Source organism: Rhipicephalus microplus, chromosome 5, assembly GCF_043290135.1.
Source record: "Rhipicephalus microplus isolate Deutch F79 chromosome 5, USDA_Rmic, whole genome shotgun sequence".
Lineage (NCBI taxonomy): Eukaryota > Metazoa > Arthropoda > Arachnida > Ixodida > Ixodidae > Rhipicephalus > Rhipicephalus microplus.
Window position 1 is genome coordinate 115,178,454 of NC_134704.1, and position 13,342 is coordinate 115,191,795.

Consider the following 13,342-nt stretch of genomic DNA (forward strand, 5'->3'; position numbering starts at 1 on the left):
TTGTGGTCATAAGAACGGTTATAACCTTTTTGGAAGCAACTGGGCTATATGCGTGGCTATAAAGTTTATCTCAGCTAGAAAGAGTAGTACATACCCACCTCTCTATCTCACCATCATCATCAATTAATCTGTTTCTCCCTCTCCCTTCCCCCAGTGTAGAGTAGCAGGCTAGAGCAAGCTATGGCTCAGGCCGACCTCTGCCTTTCTCTAAATAAACCTATCTCTCTCTCTCCGAACTATTAACATCTATCTATCTATCTATCTATCTATCTATCTATCTATCTATCTATCTATCTATCAAGCCGCCTGCGACATTTAGCTCTCCTCGCCGTTTCGATAATGCTATCGATACCAAACTTGTCTGTCTGTTTGTGGTTGCGACGACACACCTGGCGCGGGGTATGAAGCACATGATCAAGGTAGCAGATAAATTGGTACGATTTTGACTCAGCGTGACAGTCACAATCACGGAGCCAGGCAATTTCTCAATTTCTGCCTGGAGGAGAGGACCAATTGCTCTAAAAATACTCTGTTTGAAAAAAAAATGACAAGTGCCCTGGATTGTATGTCGGAATCTCCGTGTCTTTTTGTGTTTATGGAGCCGCATTTTCATCAGCCTGCTGAGAACTGTAGCCCATACAAGTGATTAGTACCACTCAACCTGTACTTTCAGGCGAGCGGGATTCTTTATTATTGTTGTGGGTCATTCTCGTGTGCAGATCACCGGACAAGCGGTGGAAGGAACTTCTTTACTCCCGGGCTTAAAATACTGCGTCGACGTCGGATTTCGTGTAAGTGTGTGAGAGTGTTTTATGATACAAGTCTTCATAAGTTATCACACTGTTTCGACAAATTCGGAGCCACAAGATAGCCACACAGTGCATCGATGTGAAACTCCTTCCTGTAATATACTTAAATCTGAAATCTAACTACGAACCTAATCGCGATTCGGCCCACAAATCGCTCACTACGCCACTCTATGTGAGCCGTTACCACGTTCCGGCCTCGGTCCGCGCGGAGCGGTTTGTAAAACGAAAGAGTCGCAAATCACAGTTGGCATTCGCGGTTGTAGCTATGCTGAAATCCTAGCTTGCAGCATGAATTCTCCCCCGCCGTAAGAATACTGGAGATTGTAAGAGTCTTCCGCAATAAAGTCTCTTATGTGAATAAATTTTCAAGGAGCCGTGATAGAGGAATAAAATCTTGAGATGTACCATTCACTCGATAGCTTGGTATATTCATGTAAATTGCGTCTTTTACGTAGACGTTATTTTATATGAACTAGCATACCTAGTAATAAGCAATACGGAAAGTATTGACAAAATTAACCTTATCATTGGTCAATCTCCTTCATTTAGTACGAGCGATGTGCAGAGGAAAACAACAACAAGGCAAATTGGGCTTCAAGGCCCGACATGCCATCTGCCCCGTGCAAAACGGATAGTACTATGACGCGTTCACCATTTCTACAGGCCAAGCTTTCGACGCAGTAAAGCGGGGTAGAAGTAGTGATAACGTAGACGACCGCTGTGTTGTCATTGTAGTGCCGCCTGGTGGAGACCGCCGGCAGCGGCTCCATTTCAATTATCTATTATCTTTCGCCACAAACACCTGGTTCTTAGATGCACCACTTCCCTTGATCTGTCGCACACTTCTCAGCGCGAGATAAATCAAGCCCCGATATCAACGGCATAACGCACCAGCATATCGTGAAAATCTTGTGCATAACTTACACCAGGGTCGCTTCACGCGCAACGTTCTAGCGGTTTTGGCGAACATGTCAAATATACTGGAAATATTATCATGCTAATTTACTGACTTGAAAACGGTGAATTGCTGGAATGCCCCCGTGGCGTCTCACAAACCCCACGCAGGGCAGCGCCTGCTAGCAATTTTATTGATTGAAAGAAAAAAAATGGCAGATCCCACGTAAATTGGGAATCAATGATATGCGAAGCACGATTGAGAAAGGTTGAAATGTTACCTTGAAATTAACACAACGTTACCAGATGGAGGTAAATGATGCCGCACATGACTTCCATGTCATGATAATCATGTTTGTATGTCTCGTTTACATTTGTCATCTATACACGTCCCGTGATACCAAGTTTAGTATATGGGGAGCTAGCGAAACGCCAGCGAGCACTCCATCAGCGTGGTATGTTGTCATATTCTTACATACACGCGTGTCAGGATTATCATGTTTGCACCAGTCATATAAGTTTTCATCCATTGGCGTCACATAACACCAAATTTGGTATATTTGGAGCTAGCAAAACGGCCGCGAGCGCCACATGAAGGGCCCAATATGCTCCATTGTAGCGTTGACGCACGCGCACGCTGGGCACAGCGACGCTACGTTAGTAAAACACGAGGACTCTATAGTCTGACGTCAGGCGTAACCGGTGTGACCAGCGTCCATCGGCGCAGCCCGACGGCAAACGGCGCAAAATGCGACATGTTGCATTTCGTGCCGATGCGTTACTCAGACAACACTGCGTCTCCCTCTTTTCGTGACCGAGGCATGCCGGACGTGCTGAAACACGCATGCGTCAAAGCAACGCAGCGCGGCACACGCCTGCGAGTATATGGCAGGACCGGTGCCTGGCGTGGCAACGCCAGCGTGACGCAATGGAATGAACGCCGGCGATCACGTGCACCGCATCACGTCGAAATGTATTGACGCCTTCACTGTGGCATGTAGTCATGTTCTCACATGAGACGCATCTCATGATTATCATGTTTGCATCAGTCACATACCTTAGTCACCCATTGGTGTCACGTAATACCAAATTTGGCATATGTGAAGATAGCGAAACGACCGCGAGCACATCATGAGTCTGGCATGCGGTCCTGTTGTTACACGACACGCATGTCGTGATTATCATGTTTGGATGTGTTATTTACCTGTCATCCGTTTGCGTCGCGTAATATCGAGTTAGGTACATGTGAAGCTAGCCCAACGGCTGCGAGCGCATCATGAGCGTAGCTTGTAGTGATGTTGTTACATGACACGGCATCCCATGATTATCATGTTTGCACCAGTCACATACCTTTGTCATCCATTCACGTACCGTACTACCAAGTTTGGTATATGGGAGGCTAGTGAAACGGCCGCAAGCGCATCATGAGTAGGGCATGTAGCCATGTTGTTAGAAGACACGCATGTCATGTCTTTCACGCTAGAACTGTCGCTTGTGTTCGACTTGCAATCATGCCATAGCATACCAGTTTTGCAACATGCCATGTGAAACGAACCACCGCAAGAGCAGCAAGACCTTGAAGTATAAATCATGACATTCATGACATACATGTCATGAATTTCATGTTATGACTAGACAAATATGTTGTTCATAGAGTCATGTTATGCCATACCAAAGTTGGTATCGATACCATTATCGAAATGGCCAGGAGAGCTAAATGTCGTAGGTGGCTAGATAGAAAGCTTAGATAGATAGATAGATAGATAGATAGATAGATAGATAGATAGATAGATAGATAGATAGATAGATAGATAGATAAACAGACAGACAGACAGACAGACAGACAGATAGATAGATAGATAGATAGATAGATAGATAGATAGATAGATAGATAGATAGATAGATAGATAGATAGATAGATAGATAGATAGATAGATAGATAGATAGATAGATAGATAGATAGATAGATAGATAGATAGATAGAAAGATAGATAGATAGATAGATAGATAGATAGATAGATAGATAGATAGATAGATAGATAGATAGATAGATAGATAGATAGATAGATAGATAGATAGATAGATAGACAGACAGATAAACAGACAGACAGACAGACAGACAGACAGACAGACAGATAGATAGATAGATAGATAGATAGATAGATAGATAGATAGATAGATAGATAGATAGATAGATAGATAGATAGATAGATAGATAGATAGATAGATAGATAGATAGATAGATAGATAGATAGATAGATAGATAGATAGATAGATAGATAGATAAGCTCAAAGTCGCCGAAGTTCGCTAAGAAAGGCTTCGCATAAAAAAACGGCTGCCCGCGCTGCACAAACGCGATATTTCGCATCACCCTATGATCCTCTTCAGGAAGAATATGTTTTTTTTTCTTTTACTGCGCCTATCACAGCCTTGATTCACCTTCATCATTGAGAGCTACGAACTCTTGAAACAGCTTCCACTTTTGAAATAGCCTGCTGCTATTGCAAGAGACAAGTTGCTGTTACTGCTTCGTACTTGGGCGTATCATGTGGATTGTAGTGTGTACATTTATCCCTCTTCTTCCACACAAACCAGACACAGTGGCAGTCATGATGCGGCACCATACTGTGCACGTATTAATGTTTTCAAAACTTTCTCTGAGAACTATTGGTCAATTGAATGGACTGCCTTTAACTTTTTTTCTGTGTGTGAATGTCACATTCCTGTCATAAAAAATATGTCTATTCTTCTGTCCAAATAGCCGAGCTATTGGCATAATATATTATGTCATCTCAATACTTCAGTTGTGGCGTTATACGTTTTTCTAGAAACAAGTGCACTTTTTTCTGCAACTGTATATTTAATCGTCGTATGTAGTATGTACTTTATAGTGGCAATGTTCACTCAAGCGTGCTGCATAAATTGTTCACTTTTTCCACTATGTTCCCTTTTTTCACACCTTATGGCTGGTCTACAGACTACAGTATGTACCAAATGAATGAATAAGAAGATAAAAACGCTGAACAGCCTTTTTTCAAGAATTCTCTAACTGGGACCGTGTACATGGTTTAATTACGTGGAGATTTTATAGGGCGTAACAGAAATGGCTTTGTTTTACGACTCTATGTGGGTGTGCATGCATACTGACGTTGGCGTAACAAAGAAAAAATCAGCATATCAGTGAACGATGATGTGTGGGGTGAAGCTTCGGAAGCTTTTATTGGTAAGCCGTGAATGGCCTGTCTATCCGTTCATCCGCCCGCCTGCCTGCCTGCCTGTCTGTCTGCCTGCCTGCGTGCCTGTCTGTCTGTCTGTCTGTCTGTCTGTCTGTCTGTCTGTCTGTCTGTCTGTCTCTCTGTCTGCCTGTCTGTCTGATTGGTTGATTGGTTGATTGGTTGATTGATTGATTGATTGATTGATTGATCGATTAATTGATTGATTGATATGTAGGGTTTACGTCCCAAAACCACCACTGTCTGTCTGTCTGGGTATGTGTTCATCTGTCTGTTGGTCTGTCCATCCGTCCATTTGTCTGCACTGGCTGTCTAAGTCATCAAACTAAATGGTCACGCACGAGCTAGGAGGGACACCCACGGCTTTAGGAGAATCGCCCATAAAACTAACATTTTTTCCCAGAATCAATCTGTACGCAAAATATTTTATTCGGCAAGAGGGCAAGGCAATTTCTTTGTTGTTCAAATGACTTTGTGAATGGAGACGATTTTATTGCTTTATAACTAGCATTCCAATGCAATAGAAAAACTGATATTGTATATTTTAAGAAACTTATTGTAGGAAATAGAAGTTCTTGCATAGTTGCTCTGCTAGATACCTAAGACGACAATGACTGTACACCATCACTCACTACAATATTTTCTTTTCTTTTTAGTGTTCCTTCAGGAGATGCTGCCCTCCATACGGCTGTCAGCATCCTATATACCGATGCATCGTGCCGTAGCCTGTGCTCCTCAAAGAGGAAGTCGATCGTTAGACGCACAACTTTTTTTTCAAGAGCGGTCCTCAAAATGAATATTTACAGACAGTTTCACAATAAATTTTGTCACCAGTTTTTTTCCGTCAGCTGTATTGCACCAAGCAAATTTTGGCACCCATGCAAATGCAAATGGCACGGCCACGATGGAACCAGTGACTTTCGGATTGTACGCGACTGCCTCAAATCTTTAAGTTTTGTTTAAGTTTCGTTTTATTTCTTTATTTTTGCGTGTGTTGTGTCGTCCGAGTGTCCATTGGTCACTCGAGGGGGGCCGTCCTCCTTGTTTACGGGCAGCAGTGATCAGCGAGCCCCCCAGTGCTGCGGGCGCCGGGTCAGCACAAAGGCGGCGGCCCGCTTTATTGCACCTTGCGAATTCGGGTGCAAGAAGAAGGAAACATGCCGCTTTGTGCATCCATGGCCTGTGGGACGTTCGACACTGCTTCCCCGAATGGCGAAGCGACGGACTTCCCCCACTGACTTCGTGGAAAAAATTGTTCACGTGTGTGTGTGTGTGTGTGTGTGTGTGTGTGTGTGTGTGTGTGTGTGTGTGTGTGTGTGTGTGTGTGTGTGTGTGTGTGTGTGTGTGTGTGTTGTGTGTGTGTGCGGTGCGTGCGCGTTTGTGTCAGCGTGCGCGTGTGTGTGCTCGGATCTGTGGTCGAGAGAGAAGAGCGAGAAAGCGCGGGAAGAGCCAGAGACGCAGCAAGAACGGCGAGCGAAGAAGAGTCTGCGAATTTCGAGCGACTTGAGCGGTTGTGCGTTGTGCGATGTGCGGAATTCAATGGTTGCGCCTAGTTTGTAACCTAGTTTTCTTAACTAAATGCAGCCTTCTTTTGTTTCCATTTTCTTAAGAGTGCGTGAGTCGTGTGTTGTGTCTTCTATCATATTTCACCTTTTTACGGCCATATCTGCGACACCCTAAGTTTTACCAAAAGCGGGATAGAGGAAGCTAACATTCATCAGAAGTGGGATTTGACCGATTTTAGGAAACGTTCGGAGCGAGTTTGAAAAATCTTAGCGAGGAGTGCGATTGCGTCAGTGCGAGAACAAAGCAATGGTGGACTTTCAGTGAGCGTGCACTTCCAGAGAGCTAACATCAGCCATGCTGGACGGATCATCGCCGGGGGAGAGTGGTCACCGTGATGACGACGACTGTGCTGGGCTCACCAAGCGGGAACTTTTCGACGCTTTGCGCGAGAAAGACCGCTTCTTGGCGGACCTGCTGCGGCGGTTGCCTCAGCCGGAGTCGTCGGGGGCTCCACACCAGGCGGCCATCAACACGTTTCAGGTGATGCCCGATTCGAGCAGGAATATTCCAGGCTTTTCCGGTGATGGTTGCGCGTCAGCAGCCCTGGAATGAATGGAAGGTTTGCGCCAGACGGCTACGCTTCACCGGTGGCCAACGCCATTCCTGCTCGAAACTGCCAAGTGTCACCTGGTCGGTGCCGCCAATGATTGGTACCGTTCGAGAGCTGCCAAAATTTCATCGTGGAACCATTTCGAGCGGATGTTCGGGCGAACTTTCTACCGCCAGACTCGGGCGGCGGAGCGATGGAGGCGTATGCAAGAGCAAATGCAGCAGCGAAATGAGAACACGGCTGTGTACTTCCACGAGAATGTACGCCTTTGCAGAGAGGCGCATTTGGATTTCTGTGATACGAGGGAGCAGGTGCTGACCGGCCTCCGATCGCGGGAGTTATGCACGATGCTTCTTGGACGGTCGCACGAAGACGCGGATGACCTGTGGCACGACATTCAGGAATTTGAGAGGATCGACCGTGAGCGACGAGAACGTTTCGGGACAGCGGCTAAGCGAATAGCGACGAGCGATGCACCTCGTATGCAACCTGCACTCAAGGCACCGCTGCAGGGTGCGTCCGGGTACGACAGGCGGGACCAGCGACCACCTATCACAAATCACAACGGTGAGCGAAAATGTTATAATTGTTTTAAATACGGACACATTTCGTGGGATTGCCCAGAGGAAAGACGAATAGAAAAATGTCTAAACTGTGGGAAGACTGGGCATACCCAAAAGCACTGCCAAGCCAAAGGCCCCAGAAATGAGACCAACGCTGTCTCTGGCGAGAACATTGACCCTGGCGTGCTTTTGAAGCACGTTAAATGGAATGGCAATGAGACTTTGATTGGCATGATAAACACAGGCCGTTCCGGTTGCTTACTGCGCGAATCAGCGGTGGTGCGGTGCGGAGCGGGAGTGCTGGAAGATGCTACACCACTGTATAGCTTCGGCAGCCAAGGCGTTCCAGCTGCTCGTGCGATTGGCAGGTGCCAGGCCGACTTGCTGATAGATGGCGTCGTTGGCAAGAACATACCGATACTTGTTGTACCCGACGAGGCCCGGTCGGTCGATTTGCTTGTCGGTCGCAGTTTACCGAGCTGTCATATGTGACCTACGCTAGGCTGGGTGGCAGCTTGCAATTCTTGCATAGAGACGAGTGCCCATTCTCACATCTCAAACCCTTTGTTTCATGTCCGAAATTACGTTTGAAAACTGCTGAAGAGACCCCACTGCAGGGCAATGTTATAAATTGAATGAGACTGTCATCGCAGTCTAACGTCACTGGTGCAGTGCTATTCAACAACTGTGCGTGCGAAATTCTTGTTGACATGGAGGACGGAGAGGTTAGTGTGCCGGTGTTTACGAGCGGAAATGAAGACGTGGTTCTACGTAAAGGACAAACACTTGGCCACGCGACAGAGGTGGACATCTCGGGTTGCGAGATAAAGGAAATAAATGAGTGCAGAGAGGAGTGCAGCGCGATGAAGCAAGAGCAAATTCTGGTTACGGAGGCGCGACGGCCGATTGGGTGCGAGGAAATTAAAATGGGCCCCTCCGTAACAAAGGAGCAGCGTCGTGAGCTCGCTTGCCTCCTAAATGAGTACCGCGATTGTTTCGCCGCCAATCTCAGCCAACGTGGCTGCACACCTGCCCTTTCGATGGACATACAGGCGATACCTGGTAGCGCACCCGTGGCTGTTCGGCCCTACCGCACGAATGCAGCAAAGCGAGAGGCTATACGTGACATCGTCGGAGAGTGGAAAAGAGAGGGAATCGTAACTGAGACACATTCCGAGTATGCAAGCCCAGTCATTCTCGTCGAAAAGGAAAATGGAGAGCAGCGCGTGGTTGTTGACTATCGTCGGCTGAACGCTCAGACGATAAAGGAGAAGTATCCCTTGCCAGCTATCGATGACCAGCTCGAGAGTCTTGCCAGGGCCAAACTATACGTCATTCTTGACCTGGCACATGGATACCTCCAAGTCCCTTTGACCGAAGAGGCCAAAAGAAAAACTGCATTTATAACTCCTGATTAGACAGGGCAATTCGAGCGCATGATGTTCTGACTCACAAATTCCCCGTCCGTGTTCGAGCGTCTCATGAATCGTGTGTTCGGACCACTGAGAAGTAAGGTTGCTATGTGCTACCTTGACGACGTGTTAATACCAGCCAAAGACTGGTATGAGCTCATAACGCGTCTGCGCCTGGTACTTGAGGCATTCCGAAGAGCTAATCTGACACTCCGGATCAGCAAGTGTGCTTTCGCGATGAACTCCGTGGATTTCCTCGGTTTCCGACTGAAAAGTGGAACCGTGCAGCCGGGCGACACGATGGTGCGAGCAATAGCCGAATTTCCAACGCCAAAAGTGTTCACGACATCAGGAGATTCTTGGGCCAAACAAGTTTTTTTCGACGCTTCATACCGCGGTACGCCTTGGTTGCCGAGCCCCTTTCTAGACTGACCAAGAAGGACACGGCTTTTCAGTAGAGTGCTGAGCAAAATGAGAGTTTTGCGGCTTTGAAGGCCAAGCTGGCGTGCGAACCGCTGCTACAGTTGTACGATCTAAATGCGGAAACGGAGCTGCATACTGACGCCAGCACAAAAGGTATGGCAGCCATGCTCCTGCAGAGAAAAGGCGGCGAGTGGCATCTCGTTTACTGAGTGAGTAAAAAAATAACTGACGCTGAAAGCGACTACCACTCATCCAAATTGGAACTAATGGCAATAGTGTGGGCTGTGGACCGACTTAGGCCATTGTTACTTGGAATATCATTTACCATCGTGACCGACTGCCAGGCGCTAGTGTACCTCAACACACAGCGAATGCTTAAACCGCAAATCGCGCGTTGGTACGACTTAATCCAGGAGTTCACATTTACAATCAAGCATCGCCATGGAGCACGAATGCTTCATGTGGTCTCGCTGAGCCGAGGGGACGTCGAGAACCCAACTGACACGTTGAGTACACTCCTTGCGGACCGTTTCGAAGTGTGTGTCACTTTCACTGTTGCCGATCAGGTCTTGGTACTGCAGAGGGGAGACGAAGAGCTAAGAGAAATCATAACGATGCTGGAAAAGCCACAAGAATGCCGCACCAAGGACGAAAGACGAAAAACTGAAGGTTACTCTATTATGGACGGACGGCTTGTGCGGAAGATAGGGCAAGGTGAGCAAGCGAGGCACAATTTCGTACTGCCAAAGAGCATGCGGAAGGCAATAGTTGTGCAGTCCCACGACTTGATGGGGCATTTTGCACTAGACCGCACAGTAGCAAAGATACAAGAGAACTTTTGGTTTCCACGCATGCGTATCTATGTTCGTAAGCATATATCGCGGTGCTTCCAGTGTATAAGCAACAAGCTTTCTTCCGGGAAGCGAGAAGGACTTTCGAACCCTATCCCCCCTGGGAAGAGGCCATTTGAAGTGGTTCACATGGACCATCTAGGACCCTTTGTGCCAAGCAAGCGACGCAACCAGTACCTTTTGGTGATTGTGGACAACCTGACGAAGTTCGTGAGGGTGTTCCCGAGGCGCGACACGACGACAAAGCTGGTGCTCGCAGCGCTACGCGAATTCATTATAGAGAGAGGCTTACATGAGCGGATCATTACTGACAGGGGCAGCTGCATCACATCGCGAGCGTTTGAAGATTTTTGCAGTGTCACAGGGAAAAACCATGTCCTCAACTCCACTCGACATCCTCAAGCTAATGGCCTGGTCGAGCGAGTGAAGCGTACACTTCTACCAGTCATTACTACATCGATGGTCGATACAGAGAAGCGAGATTGGGACGAAAAGCTCAGTGAGGCAGAGTGCAGCTTGAACAACGCTGTAAACATGACGACCGGGAAGACTCCCTTCGAGATGGTACATGATTATCGACCGGAATTTCACAGCGTGGCACTGAAGCGCTTGGTTGAATCTAAAGCGTCAGAGTGGGAGGAGCCCGGCGGGCTGCGCGAATGTGTACGACAGCGCCTCATGAGCGAGCAGAAGAAGATGAAGGTCGCTTACGACAAGCGCCACTTCCCGGTTAAAATTTACGATGTCGGTGACGTGGTTTTCATGACGAGGGCTCCAGAACAGACGGGAAAGCCTGCCAAAGCCCAGCCAAAGTATAGGAGCCCCTTTGTAATCACGGCAGTGTTCCCAGCTGACTCGTATCGAGTTGCCGACCTTGACAAAACAAGGGCGAGCTGCTTCACGACCACTGCGCACGTGTCGCAGTTGAAGTGCTGGACAACGACCAATCCGCATTCACACCTTGATGACGACGGAGAGTCTGCGGAGGAGTCGGACGCTCCAGAATGTGAGGTGCAGCGACTGAGACGTTCGGCCCGTAGCTGCGCCAAGACCCATCCCTATGCGAGTGCGCCATAGTTGCGTTGGCATCTGGTTAAGAACGTCAGTGCGTGCGAGATTTACCGAGTGAACTGTGCGAACCTAAACAGTTGCTCTTTCTTTCTTTTTTTCTTGTCTTTTTCGACAAAGGAAACGATTCTGTTTGTATATTGGCGTGTGGGTTTGTTTATAATTTCTGTTCCATTAACGAGGACGTTAATGGCTGTTAGGACGACCGAGTGTACGCGACTGCCTCAAATCTTCTAAGTTTTGATTTATTTCTTTCTTTTTGCGTGTGTTGTGTCATGCGAGTGTCCATTGGTCACTCGAGGGGGGCCGTCCTCCTTGTTTACGAACAGCAGCGATCGGCGAGCCTCCCAGTGCTGCGGGCGCCGGGTCAGCACAAAGGCGGCGGCCCACTTTATTTCACCTTGCGAGTTTGGGTGCAAGAAGAGGGAAACATGCCGCTTTGTGCATCCATAACCTGTGAGACGTTCGACACTGCTTCCCTGAATGTCGAAGCGACGGACTTCCCCCAGTGACTTTCTTTCTTTCTTTCTTTATTCAATACTGCAGACCTTGTACAGATCCAAGCAGGGTGGGGGAAGAATAAAACAACAACAAAACGGAGCAAACAAGTATAGTCATGCAATTACAATGAGCAATGATCCCAATGCGCTTAAATGCTACAATGAATCATTCCAGTCTGTTACGGTGCGGGGAAAAAAAGAAAATTTGAATAAATCTGTTCTCGAAAAATAAGGTGTCAAAGAATTAGGATGATGGTGGCGAGTAAGTCTTGATGTAGAAGATGAGAGATATGGTGAGGGGTTAATCGCTAGTTTATGATTCCAAAGGAGGTAAAGAAATTCCAAACGTGCAGCTTTCCGTCTCAGTGCAAGGTATGGAATGTTGTTAGCCTGCATCAGTTCAGTGGGTGAGTCATACGGTGAAAATTTGGAATAAATAAACCTGACTGCTTTTCTTTGCACATTTTCTAGGTGATTAATGTTGGTTTTAGTAAAGGGGTCCCATACTACACATGCATATTCGAGTTTTGGCCTAATTAGTGTGTTATAAGCAAGTAATTTAACAGCTGGAGGAGACTGTTTGAGCTTATGTCTTAAAAAATATAACTTGCGGTATGCAGAAGAACAAATGCTATTTATATGTGTATTCCACGACAAAGTATTAGTAAGAGTTACACCTAAGTACTTGTATGCCGTTTCCTCATGCAATGGTAATGAGCCTAGCCTATATTCAAAGGAAAGTGGAGCTTTTCTGCGAGAGAAACGAAGATATACTGTCTTACCAATATTAAGTTTCATGTCCCATGTGTTACACCATTCGGAAATGTTAGCAAGAGCAGTGTTAAGGAGGTGCTGATCGTTAGGTGAAGTGATTTCATGGAACAACACGCAGTCATCTGCAAACAATCTAATTTCAATGCTAGGATCAATGACTGTAACGATATCATTAATGTATATCAAGAACAACAATGGCCCTAATACACTCCCTTGAGGAACCCCGGAACCAACCGGAAGATAGCCAGACCGCCGCCCATTAACTTCCACACACTGGGATCGATTAGTCAAATAACTCCTAATCCATGTAATTAAAATTTCCGGAAGTTTGATTTTTCTGAGTTTTAAGATCAGTTTGTCATGCGGAACCCTATCAAAGGCTTTGCTGAAATCTAGAAATATTGCATCGATTTGACCATTTTTATCAAAACATGAAGCGAGTGAATGAATAACGGTAACTAATTGTGTAACTGTCGAGTAGCCTTTTCTAAACCCATGTTGATGATTAGAGAGAACTGAATGTTCATCTAAGAATTCATTAATTTGATTGGCGATAATGTGCTCAAGAAGTTTACAACAGGATGATGTAAGTGATATCGGTCGATAATTTTCTAATAAAGATCGATCACCTTTCTTGTGTATGGGAACGACTCTGGCTACCCTCCAGTCATCCGGTAGTTTACCATGAAGTAAAGAAT

At 46.6% G+C, this 13,342-nt stretch overlaps 1 long non-coding RNA gene across 1 annotated transcript; it reads left to right on the forward strand.

Annotated features, from left to right (window-relative positions):
- Window positions 1-718: 718 nt before the first annotated feature.
- LOC119174279 (uncharacterized) lies at window positions 719-5,779 on the forward strand. Its single transcript, XR_005110194.2, has 2 exons — window positions 719-791; window positions 5,594-5,779. It is a non-coding gene; the product is annotated as an uncharacterized LOC119174279 (long non-coding RNA).
- Window positions 5,780-13,342: the final 7,563 nt, after the last annotated feature.